This window comes from Gorilla gorilla, chromosome 13, assembly GCF_029281585.2.
Source record: "Gorilla gorilla gorilla isolate KB3781 chromosome 13, NHGRI_mGorGor1-v2.1_pri, whole genome shotgun sequence".
NCBI classification, from domain to species: Eukaryota; Metazoa; Chordata; class Mammalia; order Primates; family Hominidae; genus Gorilla; species Gorilla gorilla.
Genome location: NC_073237.2, coordinates 57179095 through 57205770, shown reverse-complemented (window position 1 = coordinate 57205770; position 26676 = coordinate 57179095). Strand labels below are relative to the sequence as shown.

General features: G+C 40.3%; 1 long non-coding RNA gene across 1 annotated transcript; it reads right to left on the bottom strand.

Moving 5' to 3' along the window:
• Window positions 1-7491: 7491 nt before the first annotated feature.
• Window positions 7492-10677, bottom strand: LOC129524582 (uncharacterized). The gene is made up of 3 exons (XR_008668413.1): window positions 10629-10677; window positions 10324-10418; window positions 7492-7615 (listed from the first exon to the last, which is right to left on the bottom strand). It is a non-coding gene; the product is annotated as an uncharacterized lncRNA (long non-coding RNA).
• Between the last annotated feature and the right edge of the window lie 15999 nt (window positions 10678-26676).

Sequence of the window (26676 nt, the reverse complement as noted above, 5' to 3'; positions counted from 1 at the left end):
ATGTTTCCATTTTTCTGGTGTTCAAACTGTGATATCTCCTCTTTTTGAGGTGCCTTGATTCATGAGGCACTTTCTCAGCAGCCTTGCGGGCTGTCACCCTACCCTGCAGGACTCAATGCACAGTGCAAACATGTCCTTGTCTCCTTATTCTCAGTCACCATCTTTTTCCTCTTCTTCCTTCATGAGTGCCACCCTCTCCTACACACACAGGAGTCTTGCTTTGTCTCCCATGGCTCTTACCGGAGGAATTTCTGAGAGCTTTCTCTGGTGCATCCTGACTGGAGTCAGATGCTGGGAGCTGAGGCCACACTAGGTGATGGCTGGTTTGGTAGCAGAGAAGGTTGATGCTGGGGGAAAGCTACTTCTGTTCCTGGGACTGCTGTATCAGTATTTGGGTCTGGATGCAGGATGGGAGAAATAAGTCTGCCACTTCTGAATCCTGGTAAACAGGGTCCTGAGGCCATTGGTATAGGATATTCTTCAATCAACCAATCAGATCTAAGAGTGTCTACAAGTGTCTCAAACTGTCCTTTGGATGACAGGGGATTAAAACAAACAGTAGGAGATGTCTCTCAGCTGCAGGAATGTAAACAATTACAATTACAAAACTTTTGTTGAGATGGGTAGTTTCAAAACGACATCGAGATTCGAAACATGAAGTAGGAAGGGGGATTTGGATAGAAAGGCAAGAACATTCCAGATGGACAGGAGAAGAAGGGTATGAGGAATGTTGTCCATGCTGTTTCAAAGGGCTCCACATGGGCCAAATAGGAATAATCCACTTACAGAAACATAGTACATCTGTTTTCCAACCACATTCACATGCAATATCTGATTGGGAATGGAATTGGTTAGGTTGGAGATCACAGAGCTTTGCTGAGTGAGATTACAGAACTTGAAAAAGTGGAAAAAAAAAAAAACTGCTCTGCCTACCCCCAGTGGAGTCAGACGATCAGTTTGTCTGGCTCTTTTACTCTGAATTCATGGATTCTCTGTCTAGAACACCGGTCCTAATTGAACTGTTACTTAGGTATCTGGGATTCCAGCCTCAGTTTACTGGCTCTATGCCTCTGTTTCTTTTACTGAATAATCCAGCCTCTTGCTCTGTGTCAGCTAATCCTCCCTTAAGTCTGAATGTCAGCCTGGGTAGCGCATGCAAAAGACCTCTACCAATGCACTTTCTACTAATGCTCTTTCTTTGCCTTGCTGAAAAAGAAGACAGGTCCATTTGTTTATAGACTATTTGGGAATAAGTTACACTATTCCTTAGCTGGGAAGAGGCACTTGATCATACAGCAGTCTTTTTATAAAGAACAAAATGAGAAACGCGTATATTAGTTTGACTCCATGCTTCATTATTACCCATCATTTTCAAGTTTTCAGAGTGCTGTCACCCACCCCCGAAGACCTTCATCAGGGCTGACATTGGCATTGATTCAGATCACATTAGTGTAAATTTGGGTTTTCCATTGCCTACTGCTTAATAATAATCTGCAGTTTTGTCCCCAAAGTATCATTAGCACCTTCTTCCTCCAGGTGCTAACAAGGGGCTGCAGAAAGCCCCCAAGCCTATAGCAATTTACACCTATGACTCTCCCTGCAGCTAATTCATCTTCATGATCTGTCAGGTTCTTCACTCAACTTCTTAACTCTCTCACTCCTCTTACAGAGTTGACCTATCCAAAGTCAATTGATTTTTGAGCCTTATAATAAGGCTAGAGAGGCGAGGAACCTTGCAGATCATCTCACTGATATCTTCTGTTTTCCAGATGAAAAAAGGTAAAGGTCAGAGAGGTTAAGTGTTTTGTCCAAAGTCACACAGAAAAGTAGAGGCAGAGCTGGGCCTAGACTCTTTACTTCCTAATCCTTATTGGGCATTCTCTCAATTGCCCTGACTGTAGCTTGGGATCAAGTAGCCACCCCCATGGCCCAGCAAATGCAAAGATTGTGTGGTCTCTCGTGATGGAACAGAAGCCACAGTACTGAGGGACAGTCTCTAGGCTGAACTGTCAGGTAATAATATAACTAAAAGAAGGTAAAATTGAAGGTTGCAGAAATTTTTATAACTTTGTAATGTGTTATCCTTGAAGGCTGCTTACATATTAAATTTCTAAAGGGCATATTTATTCCTTACTATAATGGGTCAGATAGTCACTTTTTACTTACTTACCTTTTCTCCCTGAATCTGGTGGGTCATCAATCCTGCTGAGCATTGCATCTTGGAAGAGTTTCTCAAATTCTTTACCCAGTGTCTGCTCTAAAATCTCTCCTGTTTCAGATCCCAATGACTGCTGTGGCTTCTTCGCTGGTATTTCTGTGCCCTGCACTCTTGACACCCATATATCTGTCTTCCACACTCATTCCAGGGTAATGGTCCAAAACTGATCCTCTCCTTTCTCAGCACATTTTGTAGGTAATAACTTCTCCTCATTTACAGAATGGTCTCCAAACTGGGCTAAACACAGACTTTCTAGGGGGTACATGTGCATGGATAAATTTTAAAAAATCAATGTCCAGATCTTCAATATCTTGAATGAGCTAGCAATCACAAGATTTCTGTACCCCTTGCAAAAGAAAGGTAGGCTTTTTAACCATCCTAAATCTTACTTTGTGCATCGCCCTAAGGTATAAAAACCTCAGAGTACCAAAAGAAGGGATACATGGAAATCTTGGTTTTATTTTATTTATTTTTTTGAGACCGAGACTCGCTCTATCACCCAGGCTGGAGCACAGTAGTGTGATCTCCGCTCACTCCACCTCCTGGGTTCTAAGTGATTGTCCTGCCTCAGTCTCCGGAGTAGCTGGGATTACAGGCATGTACCACGACACCCGGCTAATTTTGTATTTTTTGTAGAGACGGGGTTTCATCATGTTGGCCAGGCTGGTCTGGAACTCCTGACCTCAGGTGATTGGCCTGCCTCGGCCTCCCAAAGTGCTGGGATTACAGGTGTGAGCCACCACGCCTGGCCAGAAATCTTGGTTTTTAGGGAAGTTTTCTTGTTTTTGTGACACCTTGATCCCATTGGGCTTCCTGTGTTTCCTTTCTTATACATCTCTCTGTTAAGGGTAGAGCTTGGATTTGGCTGGAGTTGGGATGGTCTGAATACAAAACAGATGGAATGGTAAAGCTTAATGATTATGATTCTTTCAAATGTAACTGGAGTGTTCTGGAAGACTATCACATTTTCAAGATAATTGTATAAAAACTAAGGATAAATAATTTATATGATTTCTCTCAGATTCAGTGTGCTTTATAGCAAGGTAGTTAAAAATTGATTTTTTAATACCTAAAATGTAATACTTGTTTCTTAAATAGTCAATTCTCATCTTATTTCATTTTATAAAATGTTTAACATTTTCTATGTCCTTTTGTCTAAAAAAAAAGTAAACCTATGATGAAAAACCTTAAATAGATGACAGGCATATAGTGTTTTCTCCCATAACATTTTTATGATGAAAAAAATTTTAAACATACAGAGAGGATCAAAGAATTGTATAGTGAACTTTCACATATGCACCACTGAGAGTCTATAAACTTTGCTTTTGGAGATGGAGTTTTGCTGTTGTTGCCCAGGTTGGAGTGCAATGGCACGATCTTGGCTCACTGCAACCTCTGCCTCCCAGGTTCAAGCAATTCTCCTGCCTCAGCCTCCCGAGTAGCTGGGATTACAGGCATGTACCACCATGCCAGGCTAATTTTGTATTTTTAGTAGACTTGGGGTTTCTCCATGTTGGTCAGGCTGGTCTTGAACTCCCGACCTCAGGTGATCTGCCCGCCTCAGCCTCCCAAAGTGCTGGGATTACAGGCATGAGCCACCGTGCCTGGCTAAACTTTTCAATATATTTGCCTTATTGCATATCTATTTACGTAGCTATTCATCTACGTATCCATAAACCCACATTGTTTTTCCATGCAGTTCAAAGTAAGTTGCAGACAGCAGGCAGATAGATTTTCAGTGATTTAGGGGGTAATGAACAGAGTAAATTTAAGGACTGCAGACTTACAGAAGAAAGCCCAAACTCAACCAGGCTTTCAAAGGGCTCTGTGGCAGACAGGACCAAGTCTTAGGCAGACAGTAGTTTTATTGTGCTCCCCTCTTGTGCTTTGTCCTTGGTGTTTGCTGTATCCAACGCTCCAGCAATATGAAGCCACTTGAAGTTATCCAGCACCAAGCTGATTAATGCCTCTTTGTCATGGTAGCATAGACTGTTCTCTCTGCTAGGGGTTTGCTTCCCGCCTTGCAGCTTCCCTGTCCGTCTTCTACCTCTCCTTTAAGACTTTGCCCAAGGGGCAGCTTCTATGTAGCAGAGGCTAAAAAATAAATAAGTAGAAATTAAAAGCCTGTTGAATTATATTGAGTATGATATGGCGAAAATTCCTTGGATTGCAAATCAGAAAACCTGGGAGTAAAACTCTTTCCTCAAAATCTCCGTCAAAATTTTTTGTGAACCCTCCTATTACGTACAAGCTTCCTGTGGCCTGAATCCTTTTTAATTTATATTTGTATTTAATTATATACAATTTATATCTAATATATTTACAAAATAATATAGTTATATTAATATAAACAAATATATTTAAATATATACATATTTATATTTCTATATTTTCCATCTTTTTAGGGCAAGAAAGCCAAAGTCGGAGTACCTTCTCTAACACCAATGTGTGGCTTTACAAAGGTCATTTAATCTCTCTGGGTGTTAGTTTGCTTATCTATTAAATAAAGGCAGAAATACCTGTTTTACTACCCCCAAATGTTTTCTTGAGGATAAAATACATGTGGTACAATGTTTGTAAGTTCTTTGGAAATAGGAAGTGCCGGAGAAGTGTAAGATATTCCTGGTCTTTAGATGCCACATACAGGGAGAAGGCATTGGCTGGTGCAGGTACTACAGTTTTGTTGATCAGCTTGTGTAATAACTCTGGTCACATTCCCCTCTCTTTTTCTCAAAATTATCCCATATAGTGGCTCCTTTTTGTCTAATCTTAGGGCCAGCTGAATCTAATGTGAGAGCCTGACAGGTCCCTGACTCAACAGGCAAGCCACGCTGGGGAGCCCACAGAGATGAGTGGAGGGGCCTCTAATCAGAATCAAATCTGAGCTTCAGTGAGGAGTTTTATAGGAAGCTGTACTACATTTTTCTTCATGCAATACTCAATGGCAGTGAACCATCTCCTAGGATCCATGTGTGTGTCTGTTTCCCAGCCAGAGCGGAGCGAAGATATGGTATCTCCTGTTGTCAGTTAGGATTCCCTCAGCACAAGTAACAGAAACCTGAAACAGCTGGTTAAAGTAGTGAGGACATTTATTTTCTCACATGCATGAAGTGGAGAAGTAGGGGTTTCAGGGCTGGTTAGTTCAGTGGTAGTAGGAATCAACCTTTTTCCATTTTCCCACTCTATCATCCTAACATGGTACCAGCAGCTCCAGGCACCACATCTAGACAGGAAAATATCCTGAGAGAGAAGTAAGAAAACAAAAAACCCCAGGTCTTTCCCTTGGGTTCACTTTTGAAATCAAGGAAATCTTTCCTCAAAGTCTTCCAGCATCATTGGCCAAAATTTTTTTGCATGTTCACTCCCAAACAAACCACTGGCAGGAAGAGGTTTAAGGGTACCATGATAGGCATGGCCCAGTGAGGATTCACCCTTGTGGGGTTAGTCTGTCTTAAAGTCAAAGGCCATATACAGAGTAGCCACTTGAACAAAAGTAGAAGAAAAACAGTGGATGTTGGAGTAACCAATAGCATCTGCTGAACTCCTGTCATCAAACTTAGCTGGGTAAACTAAGGGAAACTGGGAAGATACAAAATAAGGATGGTGCAAAAATTGGTATAAGCATATTTTGTTGATTAAATTTTCTTACCTCTTTCTTTGCTCTTTGTGGCTGGCCATTTTGACCCATATTCCTGCTTTATTTACCAAATTACTAACCTCTGCAAATTATGCCTACTTATATTATACTTTCATGTTATTATCTTTAAATATTTCTCCTTCAGTTTGCTGTCTCAGATCTTTTTGCAGAATTAATCTCTGTCTCCCCCTGTATTTTCGCAGCATGGTTTGGTACCTCTTGACGTAGAGTCCCTTCTGCAAAGCTCTTTCTGTAGGCTTTGCTAAAGGGAGTCTGTGTAGGCATTTATTTTCCAAATAGATAGTAAGCAAACAGAGCTCGGGGGTTATCCATCCTCATTTCAGTACCCTGGGCACCTTTCCAGCATTTCAAACATAGAGCACTTAGTACATGTGTGTTCATTTGAAAAAAATAGCTTATTTTTATGGCCACGTGCAGATGTGGTCAGGAAGTAGATTCTTCATTCTCTTGTGAATAAGCTTATAAACCATGACACTGATTCCTTTGCTTCTAGATGATTTTGACAAAATTATTTTTCAAGTAGCCTATAACTCTTCTAAGGCTTAAAAGCCAAAAAGAAAAAAAATTAAAAGTCTCTGTGACTTTATTTGGCCTGAAGGAATATTATTTGCATTCAACCCTTTTGAATGGCAGGTTTCAACCAGATACCTTGGCAGCATTTCCATCCTTTACAATAGTAATTTCCAGTGTGGCTCTTGCCTCCAGTTTCTGAAAGTGCTTTCTTTGAGATGAAAACTACTCCTTTCTTCGGTTAGAGGTTGCTTTCCTTTTGCCACTTTATCCACTTTTTATTCCTATTGCAGAATGGCTTTTCTTTGGCATGGTGGCCCCAAAGGCTGAGCTCCTTTAGGAAGACTGTACACTTTGCATTGTCCTGAGATGTGGGCATGAGTAGCCAGTGGTAGAACTCCCTGCAGAACTCAGGGCTGCCTTAGCTCCAGAAGGCAATGGCATACTTGTGGAAAATATTTGTTTCTATCTGTTTAAGCTTCTTTCTTCTTCAGAGTTCCTCATGTAGTGACTTTCAGTCACTGACACATTCATGTCTATTATACTCGAAGACTTTGTTTGTGATACATTAAGAGTATTGGATTTATCATGGGGTCCTAGAGAAGCAGAAGGGTCTTTGAAACCAATTTATTCTCTTTTTTATTCTAAAAGTTGATCAGTGACTGTTGGCTCTTAAATGGGAAAGGGAAAGTTATTTGTGATGTGGCTTCATTTTATCCTTGGCTGGCCAACACCGTAGGTTCTATAGGAGATGAGGCAGAGTGGCTAGAGGAAGACACTAGGAGAAGCAGATGTGTTTCCCAGTGCTCTAACATAGTGTGTCCCGCATGGAAACAATGCTATAAATAATGATTAAGTTCAAAGGTTAACACAGAAAATTCTTTTTAATCAATAACGTGCCTAAAGTCTGAAAGTACCTTATATTTGCACAGAACTATAGTTATGAAATGATTTTGTGTTTAGTATCTTATTTGACCTTAATAATTCTGTATGCTAGTATTACTATCCTCATTTTACAGATGAGAAACATCCCTATCTCACAGGATCTAGCACAAAGTAAATGGTTAATAAATGTTTATTAGATGAATGAACAATCAATAGACACAGTAAACTCAGTCTCACATGGTATTTTGGTGAAGCTGGGGCTTGAATGCAGTTCTTCTGAATCTTGGGTCCAGTCCAGAGATATTTTTATCTCAGTATTTCTCAGGTTTGCTGTGGAAAGACCCCTGTGTGAGAGGAGAGTCAATGAATCAACTGTGTCTGGGGACACAGACTGAATTTACCCAGTGACAGATTTCTTAGAGCATCTGTGCTTTATTGATTTAAAAAACAAATTTTCCCCTCAAATATAGTCATGGTTGTGGGAAAAAGACAACTCAAACAATGCAAATTTATATGAAGTGATCACAGGGTTAACTGCCATTTAGTTTCTGTACACATCTGGGTTTTATTTTAAAGATTCATGTGAATTTAGCTTTCCATTCCATACGCTCATATACAAGTTATGTTTAAAATGACTTATTAAGAACAACTGACTCCAGGAAGACACACTGTGTATATCCTGTGACTGGGGCATCCAGTGCATTATGGCTTATACCTATGTTACAGAATATCCCAGTGTCTTAGTCTGTTTGGGCTGTTAAGCAAAATATTTTAGACTGGGTAATTATAAACAACAGAAATGTATTGCTCACAGTTCCGGAGGCTGGGAAGCCCAAGATAAAGACACCAGCAGATTCAGTGTTAGGTAAAGGCCTGTTTTTCATAGGTGGTGTCTTCTATGTATCCTCACATGGCAGAAGGGGTGAACTAGCTGCTTCCAGCTGCTTTTATAAGGACATAAATCCCATTCATGAGGGCCCTGCCCTCCCAGCCTAATCACCTGCTAAAGCCCCCACCTCTTAATACTATTGCTTTGGTGATTCAGTTTTAACATACAAATTTTGGGGGGACACAAACATTCAGATTATAGCACCCAGTTAGGGAATGATGGAGTCCTGCTGCTGCTCCTGCTTCTCAAGACAGTGTAAATTATGAGGATGGATGCGGTACTAACCATAACAATAATCCTGTTTCCATGGGGAAATATATGCTCAGTTCTCAGCAAATTAATGTTAGGAACATACCTTGGGACTAATTGTGTGCCTCTAAGATCCTTGCTAACCTCAAAGTGGTTTAATTTCAGTCTCAAACTTTCTGTGAATCACAGGTTACCTGGGTCAGTTATAAAACGTTTCCTTCCCCTGTGGCAGCATCCCACTGACCATATCTGGAGATACTCAGAGTAAGTATGTTGGTGGTGCCTTGTATTGGTTGCCACATTTCAGGCTCATGGCTATGATGGCAGTACATCACTACTTCAAGCAGTGATTTTTTTTTTTAAATCAATTCTCTCCTTTGAATCAGCTTTGGCAGTTTGCCCTCATCTCCTTCTGACCACAGCTGCCCATGTTGAAAGGCTGAAGGTAAAGGTCTTTACAGAAAGCAGTGAGGGTTACACTTTGTTTTCAGTCACACTTGTGTGATCAGTGAAAATAAGCCTCGGCTCTGAATTAGGAGAGGGTAAGAATGATGCTCCCTTCACCCTCACCTTAGTTCTACCTGCTTGGTCCATGAGTCAGCTTCTGAGGATAGAACATAAATTTCCTCGCCCTTTCTTTCCTCTCCCACATCATCTTCAAATCTGCATATGTCAAGATGGATGGCCTGACTTTTCTGCGGGAGGAAATCACTCTAATTTAGATTCTGTAGGTGGTGGGGGAGGGAAACAAAGGATCAGTTCAGTGAGAAATAAACTGAAGACTGTCTGTCCCCTTCTTACTGACTCAAGAAGATAAGTATTGTACACAGCGATGGAACTTTGGATAATCTCCTTGTTTGATTATTTTCTTGCACGTTTCAGGGAGTAGCTCTTTGTCTAGCCATTGCCTCCCTGTTGTGTTAGGCCCATCACCCAGGCATTACTTGGATGATTAAGAGCAGCACATATAATAGGTCAACAATAATATACCTTTTCTAAAAATATGTGTCTAATATGGTGTCATTGTACTGGGAGCCAGGAAAATGAACTCCACTCTCAGGAGAAATAAAATGGAAAAAGAATCCAACAGCATGATTATAACTCACTTTCCCCTTAATACCTCTCGTGCATTTTAGAGTTTCTCATAAATGTTTTTTCTTCTGTGCATTGTCTTGGTACTATTTTCATTAAGAACAGCTGGTACCTGCTGAAATGGTGGCCCTGTGATCAGAGGTCTATGATTTCCTCTCATCTGTTTTACTGGAAGCTCTGTGAAGTAGGGAGAGCTTGGATTTAAACTAAGATGTCATTGACAAGCAAAAGAAAGTATTTAGTTAATGTAATGACCTTCTATTAGTAGGGGAAAATAACCTGGGATACATTGGAAAAGACAACGTACGATGGAGTGATATCAAGTAAACGAGCTGGCTCAGAAATGACTGATCATTGTGCTTATTGCACCTGGAAAAAGGAGAATCAAGGGAAGAGAATTAACATTTATGGAGTACCCATTATGAGTGAGCCATTGAATTTATTTGAAGGACATTAAAACATTTAGATCTATAATTCATCTGGAGGGAGTTTTTTTTCCCCTCATTTTACAGACTAGGAAACTGAGGCTCAGATCAGTTCAATGATTTGCCATAGCCTGGAAGATGGTAAAGCTGAGCTTCATACTGGGTTCTGTCTGATGGGTTACCATTATACCATATAAAAGGGCAAAGTGTTAATTTTAGTATTTGTGATAAAAGTAAACACATATAGGCAAATTTTATGTGATGTAATTTGATAATGCAGAGGAGGATCCACCCTCTAAAATAACTTCTATACCCAGTCTGTATTAGTTATTGCATTGCTATAAAGAACTACCTAAGACTGGGTAATTTGTAAAGAAAAGAGGTTTAATTGACTCACAGTTCCCCAGGCTGTACAGGAGGCATGGCTGGGAGTCTTCAGGAAACTTACTATCATGGCAGAAGGCAAAGAAGAAGGAGGCATGCCCTAAATGGCTGGAGCAGGAGGAAAAGAGAAGGGGAAGCAGATCTCCTGAGAACTCTATCACGAGACAGTATTAGGGGGATGGTGCTGAACCAGTAGAAACCACCCCCATGATCCAATCACCTTCCGCCAGGACCCACCTCCAACACTCATGATCACACTTCAACATGGGATTTGGGTAGGGACACAGGGCCAAACCATATCACAGTTCAAAATTTTACCATTAAAGATGTATTCCTTTGGGTTAAATGTTGACTGTTTAAAATATCTGGAAGACAAAACACACAGTAAAACCCCAATGTTTTTAAGGTTTGATGTTGCAAGAGAAAAACAGAATCTCAGGATCCCAAACTCCCTATGCCAAAGGGAGACTTAAGCTTGGTAACTGAGTCATGAATAACAAACAAAAATTGCCTTCCTTTTGTTTCTAGATAGCTGCAACATAGAAGGCCACAGATCTCCCCAGGTGGCCTCCCTCACAAATTGCTCACAAGGAAAAATTCCTGTCGGACCCCAAATCTTTCAGAATACATGTGCCCCCTGTGACCTAACCCTAAAATAGAGTTCTGTTGAATCTTACACTGACATTGTAAATTAATAGCTTATCTTCACAGATACTAGACAAAAACAAGACTAGAAATCATCCTTCCTCCCACCCCAGGCAAATGCATAATTGACTTCTTCTACTCTATGTTTACTTAAGTAAAATGTAGATCTACTGAGCACAAGATGAATGCATAATTGACTGTTCCTCTACTCCTTTGTTTCATATGTAAAATGTGAATTCAGTGAGTGCTAATCAAAGCCTTACAAGAATACAATCAGTTGCCTCAATGCCTACCCTCCCTTTTTTTTTCCTCCTCCCCCACTCCCCTCTCTCCTCTTTAAATACAGAAGTCCTCAAACCCCTCTTTGGAAAAGGCACACAGGCACAAATCACACAGGCTCTTGTGATTTATTCCACCCCCCACCAGGAGTGTCTTTAATCTTGGCAAAATAAACTTCAAAATTGATTCAGACTTGCCTCCACCTTTTTTGGTTTACGATGTCCAGTTCTCTTCTAAGATGAGTAAATTTCATATCCTCCAAATCTTGAGAAAATCGGTAGTTGCTATTGGGCAGAGATGGGAATATTCAGGGCAGGCTGGAAGTAGCAAGGGCAATGCTGACCAGCAGTGAGCCGGGGAGGGGACCAGCCACCATGTCACTTTTCTCAGCTACAGATAGTCTCATTAAAACAGCAAGAAATGTGAAAGTAACAGTTCTGTCACTAAACACCACAAATTGTCAGGAGCTCTGAGAACAGACCTCAAGGAAGTATCTGAAATGTTGGCAGAAAATGGGGAGAGGGAGTCTGGCTAGCAGCTTATGCTCAGAGTGTGTGTGTGTGTGTGTGTGCGCGTGTGTGCGCGTGCGCGCGCGCACGCGTGTGAGACAGACACAGAGACAGAAAGAGGAGTTTAGAGATGAATGTGTCCTCACTCCCAGAGCCCCCTTTTGAATTCCTTATGTCTGTTTATGCCTCTAGAAGCCTCCCATTTACCCTCGTGTCCAGAATATTTGTCATTTTAAATTTTTATTGTTCTATCACCCATCCCCTTTCCCAACACACACTCACACACACACCCTTCTTTTCCAATGACACTTGACGATCTCCTAGGATCTTGTACAATTGATAGCTAATGGCTTTCTTTAGATTTTCCAGTAAATATTTAGCACTAAAGTGTCTATAGGTGGCACTCTTAGCTCTGATCACGGCTCTACCAACAGGAATGTGAGCTGGCTGTGGAGGAAGTATAGATGGATGCTGACTTCAGCCGGTTGGCTCTAGGATACAGAGCCCAAAGTAAGATTCAGTATCCCTTTGGCACCTGGAGGGAGTCCTTTCAACTCATAGGTATTCCCTCAGGCTAACCCTAACTCCCTTTACCCATTGTCTGGAGGTTGGAGATTCACTCATTCACCAGTATAGCCTCTTCACTCCCAATTTCTAAGCAATCAACAGTTTATGTTCTTGTAGCCTTAGGGCCTAAGTATTAGGCTCCCCCATGGTGGGAATCCTAGGCGTTCCAGTGCTCTGCACTGTGCTTTTGGCTTCCAAGGAGATCCTACTGCTGGAGTGTAATCCCCTGGATACATCTCCCTGCTGAAGAAAAAAAGTTGAAAAGCACAATAGCTATGAATCCATACCCCTTAAAACCATTGGTGACTTGGTGGAGTTTCTGAAAACATGCCTTTAGTGGGTAGTTCTCCACCTCTCCTTTTACTTCTCATTAACAAATAAATAGCAAACATGAAACCTGAGACAGGAGAGGTGGGGGAGAAACCATGCAATTCTTTCAGCTGCATTTGTGGTTCACATAGAAGCAAGGAATGCTATAAATGTTCTGACAAGGATTGAGGATATTTTTATATTGACAGATGCACATGTGGGAGCTGCCTGTGGTACCATTTTTGGAAAGAAGGCTCCCAGCTTCCAGGGTCATTAAAGTCAGGTGTTCTTCTTGCTTTTGCATTAAACTCTGGTTGGAAAGAAGGCTTATGTTCTGCCCAGATCAGATTGGCCTCACTGGTGGGAACAGACTTGTGCTTAAAAAGAAAGCCCATCCTGGTAAAAACAAAACAAAAACAAAACACAAAACAGACTGGAGTTTATTGTGAGCTGATAACAATAGATTGGCTTAAACCCTCAGCTTTGTTCTCTGGGCCCAGAAGACCTGGAAAGACCTGGAAGTGGTTATAATGGTTTGTGAACTGCTAGCAGCCCGCAGCCCAGACCTAGGAGAAGTGCCTGGAATGCTGAGAGAGAAAAGGGAGAGAGTTGTACTGGGGGTTCACGTTCAAACAGAAAAAAAAATTTGCTTTTTCCCCATATATTACCTTCTTCTAATTTCTTTTTTATGCTACCAGCATTTCTCCAAGACTAAAAATCTGAATTTTCTCCATCCTCCTTCATCTTCATCATTTATAGCCAATCATCAGTCACATTTTTCCAGTTTCACTTATTTTGTCAATTTTCCTTAAGTCTCCATGTCACATGCACACAGACACACACACACACACACACACACTCACATCCCATGTCTTTCCATTCCATTGTCACCCACTCTAGCTCTGACCTTTATCAAAATTCAATAATTCAATTGAGTTTATTGATACCTTCCGATCTCTATCTGTTTCTGCCAGTTCTGGGCACTCACCATTATGAGATTAGGTCTGATCAGGCTCCTCACCTCCTCGTAAATCTTTAGTGGCCACTCACTAGACAATCAAGTCCATCTTTACTCAAGGACTAGATGCCTCTTGAAGGAAAAAACATATTTAATTCACATTTTTACTTTCAGGGTGCCTAGGACACTAAAATAACATTTGAATTCAAATGAAGGAAATGGAAGGTCTTTGATGTCATCTCATAATCTGGTATTTTAGTTTTTCCGCCTGTAGCAGATGCTGTTAATGGCTCGTCTCTGAGAGTCACCTGCAGCTTCAGTAGACGGTTGTCTGTACACTTGAAGGACTTCCTGCCTCAAGTGCCTGTGTCCCTTTGCTTGGTGGCTTCCTCTAGATGAAGGTGCAGGCTCAGCTGAAAGTGCCTTGGAATTACACCCCAGGAAGCAGCAACCCTCAACCAAAGACAGATGGGAGTTGGTGGGTAACAACCCCAGCTTCCTTGTCCCTTGGGAGGGCAATTCTGAATTGTGTTTCATGCAGTCTCTCAGTAGGTCTCTGGGGGGAGTGTGTTCCACTTACCAGCAGTGGCATCCCCCTCGTTAACACACCCTTCACTGGCTTTCCCTTCTTTCTCTGGATGATTTCACTACTTTCTCTACTAGTTTCCTGGAATCACTCCAAAATAATCTATATGAGCCCAAATTCTTGCCTCAGGTCTGCTTTTAGGGGAACTCGATCTTGCCTATGCAACCCTAGCTCCACACACAGGGCTACAGACTGTCCTCTGCACATATCCTGTGCTTTTCCATCTCCACCAGGGTTGTTCCCTCTGCCTGGAATACTTCCTTTTATTTCTGTGGATCAAGAATCCATTTATCTTTGAAAACCTCACAATCTATCCTTCTCTAAAGATGTAGAACATATTCTTCCTTGCATGATAATTTTTTGGGATTTGTTTTATTTTTTCTACTAGACTATGAGCTCATGGGGGGGCGGGTATGTTGCCTTTTTTTTTTTTGTTTTTTTTGTTTTTTTTTTTTTTCAGACGGAGTCTTTCTCCGTCGCCCAGGCTGGAGTGCAGTGGCGCAATCTCTGCTCACTGCAAGCTCCGCCTCCTGGGTTCACGCCATTCTTCTGCCTCAGCCTCCCGAGTAGCTGGGACTGCAGGCACCCGCCACCACGCCCACCTAATTTTTTGTATTTTTAATAGAGACGGGGTTTCACCGTGTTAGCCAGGATGGTCTTGATCTCCTGACCTCATGATCTGCCTGCCTCGGCCTCCCAAAGTGCTGGGATTACAGGCGGGAGCCACCATGCCGGGCCGGGGGTATGTTGTCTTTATCTTTGCATTCATCACACTGACTGGCGCTAGTATATGCTGAATAAATGAATGTTGACTAATAGTTAAGTGGATGGTCAGAGATGGAAGTCTTTCATTCTCCATGTGTCTGGTTCCTCATTGTCTGACGCATGAGATAAAGCATTTTTAATTCCCAGGACACTAATGGATCAAGATGTGATTTTACTTCAGTTGGTTTAAAGATTGCAAGCATTCACTGAGTGACCCTTCTCTGCAATTCCAAAAGCAGAGCAACAGAATCAGATTATTTTTTTCAGGCTTGAAACCAAGTAGTTGTAGCACCGTCTGTGGTACTCACGGCCCCTTGTGTTGTGGCTGGAGCTGACCTGTAGCAAATGTACTTTTAGTGACCTCAGAGCATATTACAACCTCATTTTTCAACTATAATTCCTTCTCACCATCCTAGGTGGAAAAAGAAAAAGTGATTACCAGGGGTATTGTGGAGGGAAAGCTAAACAGGGTTACACAGAAGGGGCTGATGGAATATGTGTGGCCTGTGCATGTCTCCCAAGGGATCAGCCATCACATATACCGTCCTCCCTTCTAAATCGTATGGTTACTGAGATAGCCCAAGGCCTGCTTTCCAAGACTGCTAGCTGCAACATTAGAGTATCTCTCTGGGAATAAATGCCTCAGCTGGGTCCTACCTTTCAGCCTGAGCTGCATTCATCATAGATGGTTGATTGAAGATCAGATTCTTAAGATAAACAGTCAGAATGAAGCAGCTAACTGTTGGTGGGTTGCTAGATACCTCAAGTTGGGGGTGGGGCCTGAGCCTGAATCCTAGACAGCCTGTCTCCAACAAAATGTCTTCCACATACATGAAGCTGAGATTGTGTGTGTCTATGTGCCTCTGTGTGTCTGCGTTTAATATGATATGTGACCCTAAGAATCTTGAGACATGATAGAATTTTAGATCTAAATTTCCTTGATATGGTTTGTCCCTGTGTCTCCACCCAAATCTCATCTCGAATTGTCCCCATGTATTGAGGGAGGGAAGTGATTGGATCATGGGGGTGGTTTACCAGATGCTGTTCTTGTGATAGTGAGTTCTCATGAGATCTGATGGTTTTATAAGCATCTGACATTTCTCCTGCTGGCACTCATTCCCTCCTGCCACCTAATGAAGAATGTGACTGCTTCCCCTTTGTCTTCTGCCCTGATTGTAAGTTTTCTGATCCCTCCCCAGCCATGTGGAACTACGAGTCAATGAAACCTTTTTTGCTTATAGATTATCCAGTCTTCAGCATTTCTTTATAGCAGTGTGAAAATGGACTAATATATTCCTCAAAAGAAGTAAGATGAAGTCTATAATGACTTTTGTCCACACATCTACATAGCAAATTCAGATCAGAGTTTCATTTTCCCTTGACTAATTCTTTTTATTTTCACTATTGCTCACATCTGTGTGCTTCTGAGGAAGTGAAAATTTGATTCCCAGCAAGATTAAGACTTCTATTTCTCTCTTCCACCTAGAATTGGGACCATATAGCCTTTGTTTCACAATCATGGATCTGTGCCCATCTTGAATTTTTAGGATTTCATTTATAACATCCAGTTATCGGAATATAGTCTACCCAACTCATGTCTTGAACAAGTGTTGCTTGCAGGATGTGATCAAATGGCTTTATTTGTTATCTCCCAAAGTCCATTTAACTCACTTCTCTTGGTTTACTTCTTCTGTGGATACAAACTCAGGCATCCCTACAAATTTTCTAGATACTTTAGGTATTACCAATAGTCTTGGCCAGATATTAAAATTCCTAGCTCCATGTAATCCAAATTTCTAACTTGACTTAAAGGGTAAAACTTTCCCTCTCTCTTTGGGAGACCTTGCAGCAGGACACCCACTTCCTGCGGGAGAAGGAGACAGCCTCTTTTCCCTTATCCTGCTTTCAGGCTCTGCTTCTTCCCTCCACCATCATGCTAAGCAACACTTCTAATCTCTCCAGGATTAGTGGATGGGACTAGAAAGTGTGGAGAGAGACAAGAACAGGAAAGTTTTTACTTAGTTAAGATGATTGTGACCTGATGTCATTATTTGGTTCTGGTAAGTTTTAAAAGTGGATTCTTTTGCTTAAGAGGTACTTTGTAGGTTCTTTGGGAATCTGTATTTCTAGGGTTTTCTCACCTGTAGTCTCCCTGGTGCAGGAGATGACCTCTATTCTAGCTCATTCCTTACAATTGCCTCTTCAGCCCCACAGAACAGCATTTTACCCTCAGCTCCTTGCTGTGAAGAAACATTCACTTTGTGAGATACTAGTTTTCTTTATACTAGCCGTCTCTGATCCTGATGCATTTTTCACTCTTTACCTTAGTGCCTTTGGAAGTTGCAGGATGATATCCACATAGTTGCAACCCTTCCTGTGCTCCCACCATTAGGGAAGTTGGCTAACCCATCTCTTGATTTTTAGATTCTTCGATGTGAGTAACACATTAGTCAGCTTTCTGAGTGGTTCTGTTGAAGCCCTTCTCAGGAGGTTTAAGATAAGAGGCAGGTACCCTTTCTTCATGAAGGAAAAACTCATAGCATACCAACTGTCCTTTGTAAAAATCCTCTCCACAAATGCTGTCTTAATCTTCAATTTTGACTATTTGTACCCTTGACGTAGATGAAAAGCTTGAATTGTTTGACAGGTTTTTTATTATCTTCCATATCAGTCAGGGTAGGGTAGGTTGTGCTGCAGTAACAAATGATCGCCATTTTTCATTGGCTCATGACAAAAAGGCTTGTTTCTCACACTACATATCTTTCAGGGTCAGCTGTGTTTTGCTCCTCAATGTCTCTACCCCAAGACTCAGGCTGACAGTACAGTCTCTCTCTGAAATGTTAGTTATTGTGACATAGGGTAAAGATGAGTATGGCAAAGCACTTACTGATTTTCAAGGCTGCTGTCTGGATTCTTCTGCCTACATTTTGTTGACCAGAGCAAACTACATGGACAATCTAATGTCAATGAGGCTGAGTATATTTCCCTCTCACCCCAGGATGGTTCAGTAAATATTTGTGAACAGTAATACAGTCTATCATACCTTTAAAAAAAAAAACAAAAAAAAAAACCAAAAAACAAAAAAAAACTTGTACCACTGGGCGCGGCGGCTCACGCCTGTAATCCCAGCACTTTGGGAGGCTGAGGCTGGTGGATCACGACATCAGGAGATCGAGACCATCCTGGCTAACACGGTGAAACCCCGTCTCTACTAAAAATACAAAAAATTAGCCAGGCATGGTGGTGGGCGCCTGTAGTCCCAGCTACTCGGGAGGCTGAGGTAGGAGAATGGTGTGAAACCAGGAGGCGGAGGTTGCAGTGAGCTGAGATTGCACCACTGCACTCCAGCCTGGGCGACAGAGTGAGACTCCGTCTCAAAAACAAAAACAAAAACCAAATAAAAAAACAAACAAAAAAAGACCTTGTACCTTGTATTTTGGAATGTAATCGCTCTTAAATTCTGAGGCTTCAGGGACATTTCTACTTTAATGCCCTGTTATATGTGTGGCTTCTATAAGTGACATATCATGGGGTAGTAGGAAGAGTTCTAATTCTGGAATCCCATTTGGACACTTAACTAGTACAAGGCTTTGAGCAAGTTAATTAACTTATTTGAGCCACTCTTTGTTCATCTTTAAAATGGGCCTTATAATAATGTTTTCTTCATGGTAACCGTGGGGATTGTCATTAGTGCACATAAGGGCTTGGCATTAGTGATACTACCTCTATTCTATACATCTTGGGGGCAAGGGAGACAAAACTGTGATAACAGATGACTATGTTCTGAAGTCCTGATGAATTCTGAAGTCATTCTAGGATTATCATTTCTCAAAAACTTCCAAAAATAATCCTATGGAGTCAATAATAATAAACAACTCCATATTCTGGCCCAAAACTCCATATTTTGGCCTGAAATCTGGCTATTCCAGGCCATAAAACTATCAGAGAAAGAAATGTTGACATTTATAATAGAATTTTCTGATTACGCCTAAAGCCTGATATTATTTTCAAATGATGGCTAGAAGTGGAAAAGAAACATCCATTCTGAAGGTGTCAGCAATTTTTCTATATCTCTGGAGGTGTAGACTTGAATTCACCTTTGAGGGCAGATTTCTTCCTTGTTCTGAGGAAACACCAACAACCAAAACAACAAAGAAAGCCCTCTCCTGGAACTTGATTATGCAAAGGTAAATCAAAGATCTTTTTCAGGTATGTGGAGGTGCCAGGCCGGCGGTCTCAGAGGGGCGGCTGCCAGCCTGATCACCCCCCATCCATATCTTTGATTCATCAATGATATTTACAAACAAGTATGCAATACATAAAAATTAGGAGCTGTCATCTAAGGCTCCACATTTTTCTTGAAAAATCAGAACAATCTGATGCATATCCTGGTGTTCTCACATGGAAACCTGGGTGCTAAGTTAGGAGTTGCTCTCTTTTGGTTGGAGTGTTCCCTTACTGGTTTTTTTTATCTGGCTTGGCCTTGTAAGAATATGAGTTTGGATTCTGGTTTTAGACAGAAAGCAGCTAAACTCTTCTGCACAATAATTAAAAAGTTACAGATTAGTTCTTTTGAAGCACAGCTCTGATCCTGCTGAAAACTCTCCAAATGCCTCTGTTGCCTAAAGAATGACTCCAGATTCTTTATTTTTGCCAGGCCTTTAGCATGCTCCATGGTCTGGATACAACTGGTTTGTTCCTTTCCTTTGTTCCTCTGGTAGTTGTCATTATTTATGATCCCTTCTATACAACCGTGCATGTCCCTACATCTATGACTTTATTCAGGACTAACAGCAATCACAACTAGTATTACTAGGTGCTTATGTGCCAAGCATGAGAATTGGAGCTATTAGTCCCATGTTACCAATGATAAGTTGAGATTAGAGGAGTAAGATATTTTGTCCAGGTTATACAGCATAAAGTAGTGGTGTAGGGATTTGAAGTTTGATACCACAGTTCACTCTATCTCCAAGACACCTGATTGCCTCCCTCTGCCCTTTGCTAGGAATACCTTTCCCCTAATCCACTTCATTCTTACACATCTATCAGTCTTCTAACTTAGAACAAATATCAGATCTTCTATTAAGAGTTTTCCTGATTTCCTCCATGTTCTCCATCCTATTCCTCAACCAACTACCACTCTTCTAAAATAGTCTCTGAATAGTCTCTTATTTTTCTAAGTATCTGGAGAACATGACATTTACTTTGTGATACTAATCACATTTGATCATATATTATTTTGCTCATTGAGAACAATATGCATGCCCCTGTGCCTCCAAAATAGTTAGCATTTTGCATCAGAGATAGCAGGGCCCCAATATATATTTGCTGAACAAATGAATCTAAAAGATGATTATTACTCTCCTTTGATGCCTAAGCTGATTTTGTCTGGTGGCTTTCCTAAGAGCCACTTACAGACAGCTCAGTTTGTCTGACACAACCTAAGGGAGGCCGCTAGAAATGACAGCCAATTCTGCTAAATGATATACACCCAGACTCCAAATTGGACAGGCACAGAGTTCACCTGCTTTAAAATAAGGCAACTCTTTATGGAATATTCTGAGCTAATAACAACTATTTAATGTTGCTATAGCAATTATGATGAAAAACTCTCTTTGCCCCTCTTCCAGGAGCACCCCACTGTTATTCACCCTGGAAGTACGGGATGCCCAGCCAGCCTCTTCACCTCTAGCAAAGCAGCTCAGCCCCTCCATTGTTGGTCCTTTGGAATTTCCAGCCAGGTGTTAGGAACAGTTCATTCTGTATCCCAAATTACAAAGCCTATTTCTCTTTAGGTAGGGGAAGGCGTCCCTTATACCCTGCGCTTGGCTGCGGGTAGCAGGAATACAACCCACCAAATTACCTCTTTAAAAAATTTTTCTGTGTAGTTTTGGTGAAGCCTTTTCCATGAGGCTTAGAGTTGGGATGCAACACTCTCTTGTATCCACCTCTCACAGACTGGGAGACAATGTGGGCCACACAGTATTGCCCTCTCTCCAAAAAAACAATATCCCAAATAACTCTTTTGTCCTTCTTCCTCTGTTTCAATCCTCCATTCACAACTCTTTTATATGTCCTAGATGTGATGAGGAGTTTCAGAATCATGAAATGAGTTTTTGTTCCATGTTCTTTGTAAATCCTCTGTCATCTTCTACATATTTATCAGTTATCCTTACGTTAGTTAGATGGTTTGATATTCTCTGACAGTTCTCAGATGCTTGGTCTATTTTTTTCTACTTTCTTTTCCCCCAGAATTTCAGTTTGGATATTTTTTATTGATCTATGTAAGTGCACTGATTCCTGTCCTGTGTTCTATCTGCTATTTCACTCTTAGAAGAAGTTTTCATTTTGGTTTTATACTTTTTCATTTCTGAAATTTTCATTGGTTGCTTTTATAATCTTAATTTCCCTTCTGAAATTCCCATTTTGAATGCATTTTTTCCACAAGTCTTTATTACGTCATTTATTTTAAAGTTCTTTTCTTAATAAAATTCAACCCCCTTCAAAATCTCTCAATAAACTAGGTATTGAAGGAACATACCTCAAAATAATAGCCATCTATGACAAACCCATAGCCAACATTATACTGAATGGGCAAAAGCTGGAAGCATTCCTCTTGAAAACTGGCACAAGGTTGCCCTTTCTCACCACTTCTATTCAACATAGTATTAGAAGTCCTAGCCAGAGCAATCAGGCAAGAGAAAAAAATAAAGGGCATCCAAATAGGAAGAGAGTAAGTCAAACTATCTCTGTTTGCAGACAACATGATTCTATATCTAGAAAACCCCATAGTCTTGGCCCAAAAGCTCCTTCAGCTGATAAAACTTCAGTAAAGTTGCAGGATACAAAATCAATGTACAAATATCACTAGCATTCCTATACACCAACAACAGTCAAACCAAGAGCTAAATCAGAAAGGCAATCCCATTCACAATTGCCACAAAAAGAATAAAATACCTAGGAATATAGCTAACCAGGGAGATAAAAGATCTCTGCAATAAGAATTACAAAACATTGCTCAAAGAAATTGGAGAAGACAAACAAATGGAAAAACGTCCTCTGCTAATGGATAGGAAGAATTAATATCATTAAAATGTCTATACTCCCTAAGGCAACTTATAGGTTCAATACTATTCTTATCAAACTACCAATGACATTCTCCATAGAACTAGAAAAAGCTATTTTAAAATTAATATGGAACCAAAAAAGAGCCTGAATAGCCAAGGCAATCCTGAGCAAAAAGGACAGAACTACAGGTATCATGTTACCTGACTTCAAACTATACTAGAAGGCTACAGTAACCAAAACAGCATGGTACTGGTACAAAAATATACACATAGACCAATGGAATAGAATAGGCCAGAAATAAGGCTGTACACCTACAGCCATCTGATCTTTCACAAAGTTGACCAAGAACAAGCAATGGGGAAAAGACTCCCTATTCTGTAAATGATAGATAGCTGGGATAACTGGCTAACCATATGCAGAAGATTGAAGCTGGACCCCTTATTTACACCAATCACAAAAATCAACTCAAGATAGATTAAAAACATAAAAAAATCCAAAACTATAAAAACCCTGGAAGACAGCCTAGGCAATACCATCCTGGACGTAGAACAGGCAAAGTTTCATGGCAAAAACACCAAAAGCAATCGCAACAAAAGCAAAAATTGACAAGTGGGATATAATTAAACTTAAGAGCTTCTCCATAGCAAAAGAAACTATCAACAGAAAAAACAGACAACCTACAGAATGGGAGAAAATATTTGTAAACTGTGCATCTACCAAAGGTCTAATACCCAGCTTCTATAATGAACTTAAACAGATTCACAAGAGTAAAACAATCCCATTAAAAAGTGTGCAAAGGGCATGAACGGACAGTTCTCAAAAGAAGACATACAAGCAGCCAACAAGCCTATGAAAAAAGCTCAATATCATTGATCATTAGAGAAATGCAAATTAAAACCATAATGAGATACCATCTCACACCAGTCAGAATGGCTATTATTAAAAAGTCAAAAAAATAATAGATGCTGGTGAGGTTGTGGAGAAAAAGGAACGCTTATACATTGGTGGGAGTGTAAATTAGTTCAACCGTTGTGAAAAGCAGTGTGGAAATTTTTCAGAGAGCTAAAAGCAGAACCACCATTTGATCCAGCAATCCCATTACTGGGTATACACCCAGAGGAATATAAATGATTCTATCATGAAGACGCATGCATACGAATGCCTATTGCAGCACTATTCACATTAGCAAAGAAATGGAATCAACCTAAATGCCCATCAATGAATGACAGGTCGGATAAAGAGAAAGTGTGGTACATATCACTGTGGAATACTATGTAGCCATAAAAAGGAATGAGATCATATCTTTTGCAGGAACATGGATGAAGCCTGGAGGATATTATTCCTAGCAAACTAATGCAGGAACAGAAAACCAAATACCACATGTTCTCAATTATAAGTGGGAGCTCAATGATAAGAACTTATGAACACAAAGACAGAAATAACAGACACTGGGGTCTACTTGCGGGTGAAGGGTAGGAGGAGGGGGAGGAGCTGAAAAGATAACTATTGGGTACTGGGCTTAATACCTGAGTGATGAAATAATATGTACAACAAACTGCCATGACACATGTTTACCTGTGTAACAAACCTTCACATGTACCCCCAAATGTAAAATAAAAAGAAAATTATTTTAAAAAATAAAAAAGTTCTTTTACTTCCAAGTTTGAATTATCTGGGGACCTGCCTTTATTGAATATTTCTTCTCTTAAGCTTGGATCACCTTTACATATCTTCTAACCTTCAACTGTATGCTGAGATTGTGTGCCCCCCCCCCAAAAAAGTGGAGACTGAGTTAAATAGTTTTTACCCTTAAAAAAGAAAGGACATATTCCTTCTTCTGTCAGGTCTTTGGTATGGGATCTGGTATAAGATCTATCAGATTCTAGTAAAGGAATCTACTCAGTAGTTGTGCAAGTGGCTCTGGGTTTTGTTGCAATGTTAGATTCCTTTCCCCATCTACTTCAAATGTTTTGAGGATGGGATTAGGACTTTCCCATTAGCAGGTTATGAGGTTTGAGAGTCTGAGATTCTTGAGATTTATCTCTGTTTTAGAAGATAGTCACCAGATTTCTAAACTGTGATTCATTTCTCTGCATTCTTGCATGGATTCTAGATTTTTGGGTCACAGAGAATTTGTTTTCTTGGCTTTCTGAACTTAGCGAGCTCTCTTTCCTTCTGCTTTGTTCCTAGCTTTAGGAGGACAGCTTCAGTGTGCTAGGTGAGGGTGTGGACTGCCTACTGGAGCAACTTGAAGGACTTCTGTTGGTTCTCTCTGTCTCTAGACTTGGACTTGAGGAACTTCCCACATGCTTCATGCGGGATTTCTCTCAGCCCTCCTGCCCTGCCTCCATCCATTAGTGTACTAAACCTTTCACTTTGAGAAGGCTAGTAGAAAAGAGGTGGTAGATGGGTATGGACTCACTGTGTGGCTGGCCATCTTCAGGATTTTAATTTTTCATTATAGCTCATATGCAGCTATTAAACGTTTATAAAAAATACAGATTGTTTCTCCTTATTCCTATTTAAGATGGCTTCCTCTTCCTCCTACCTCTGTGCTAAGGATGAAAGCAGCTATGTGTCTCTTCTCTTCTACAAAACGCTATCATTTTCTGAAATCTGGTTCATTTAAGTTTTTTTCTATTTTCAGATATCTGACAGGTTTTTAAAAAACTATGACTTTGTAGCTTATGTGGTTTCTTCTTGTTAGAGTGAGAACTACACTCTTCACTTTCTATATTTTAATTGGAGGCCAAATGTGAATATTATTCTGGTCTATAAATCTACCATGATTTATTTAACCTTTCCTTAAGAACTGGGCACTTATAATGTTTGTAATTTTTCACTATATTAAATAACTTTGCAATAAAAACTTTATCATCTCAGGTTATAAGTTAGTCATTTTTCCTATATATTTGCCTAGTATTGATTCCTGTAAGTGGTAAATGAAAGGGGTATGAGGGAAGCTTCTGAAGTGCTGTTAATGTTCTGTTTCTTAATCAGTGCATTGGCTACACTGGTGTGTGTTTTTAAATTTTTTTTTTGTGAAAATTCCATGAGCTGTATGCTTGTGATTTTTTTTGACTTTTCTTGTATGTATGTTAAAACTTAAAATTTTATTGGGTTGGAAGTTTTTGTATACAACTGTGTTCCCTCTGAGAGTTGTCTATTAATATTTTATGGGTTGCTGATTTAGACCAAATAATTTAAACTTTATATTATACTTCATTTTCCTTACGTATAAAACGTGACAATGAACATCACATATTTATGTGAATAAAATGAGATGAACACTTGAAAATGCTTTGAAACTATGAAGTTGCATACAAATGTAGGACACATCTTTATATTTAACTACAAATGGGTTTGAATCACACACAAGTCTGAATATCCTGGGATATATAAGAGTGCTCCAGAGTGAGTGATAGTGTGTGAACTTTCGGAAAATCCAGAGATAAATAGAATAACATTGACTTGGTACAAATTTGTGGCATCAAAATTTGCATTCAGTATCTTTTCTATCCTGGAAATTCTAAATTCAAAGTCAGTGCTCTTCCTAAGCCTCCCTATTCCTCATTTCTAGGAGAGAGGAGACAGCTTTGGAATAGTGGCTTCCCTGACTCCTGATTATAAAGTGCTGCCATTTTGTTCACCATGAATTTGTTAGCTCCTTCCAAAATGGTGGTTTCACTTGCCTCATGTACAGAGGCTATAGGGTCAAAATAAGTGAAAACAGCAAAAGCCTGGCACAGAGGAACTCACAGGAGTAGGTTAACTTTTCTTATAGAGTATTTGAGTGGTCATTTGTATGGAATAAAGTTAGAATGAATAAACCCAGGTGAAAATATCAAATATTGCATGTGGCACACCTTAGACCTTCAGTCAATGGGAATTCATTTCTTTTCTCTCTTTTGCCTGGATCCTCCTTGCTTTTTGTGTCAGTGGAAATATGCCTCTTTAGAGCTTTCACCCTAGCCTCCCTGCCTTAAAAAGCATTCCTGCTGGTTAACAAACCATGGAGGGAGGGGCAAAGCAGAGAGGGCTTGGCAATACACCCTGCTAGGAAAGAACTCTTCTCTATGAGATGGTAAAGTACTTTTAGGCCCACTCTTCAGAATGCACAGTGCTGAGTATAAAAGTATCATTATTGTAAACTCGAGCAAAGTACAGCCTAATCACAGTTGATAAAGGAAAGGGGAGGAGAAGCCTGCAATTCACATTTTAAAAATCAGTGGTGTTTTCTCTGAATGGCACTTCTTTCCTGCCAGGTCTTTTCTTGACTATACCATCTGAGGGGCTGCCAACAACCTTGTTAAACAGCAAAGAATCTTTGTAGTAGAAAAGTATTTAAAATGTCCTCTAGGCCTATTTTCTGACCACCTATCTCTAGTAATGGAGATGATGTGGTTGCTATTTGGGGGCTTGATAAAATTTACCAACCTTCCAACATTGAAATTGCTTCTTGGAAAAATACACCAGAAAAGTTCAAAAGAACCTCTGAGATGGTTTACTTCAGTGTCCTCTTTCTCTGGATTCTGCAACTGAAGCTCAGAGAGGTTAAGTTACTAATCCAATGGTTTTGAGTTAGTTAGGATCCAGGGATAGAACCGAGGTCTAAGTATTCCTGAGGGGGGCATTTTCCAGAACTGGCAAATCAAACTTTGTTGCTTTATTGGTTATTAT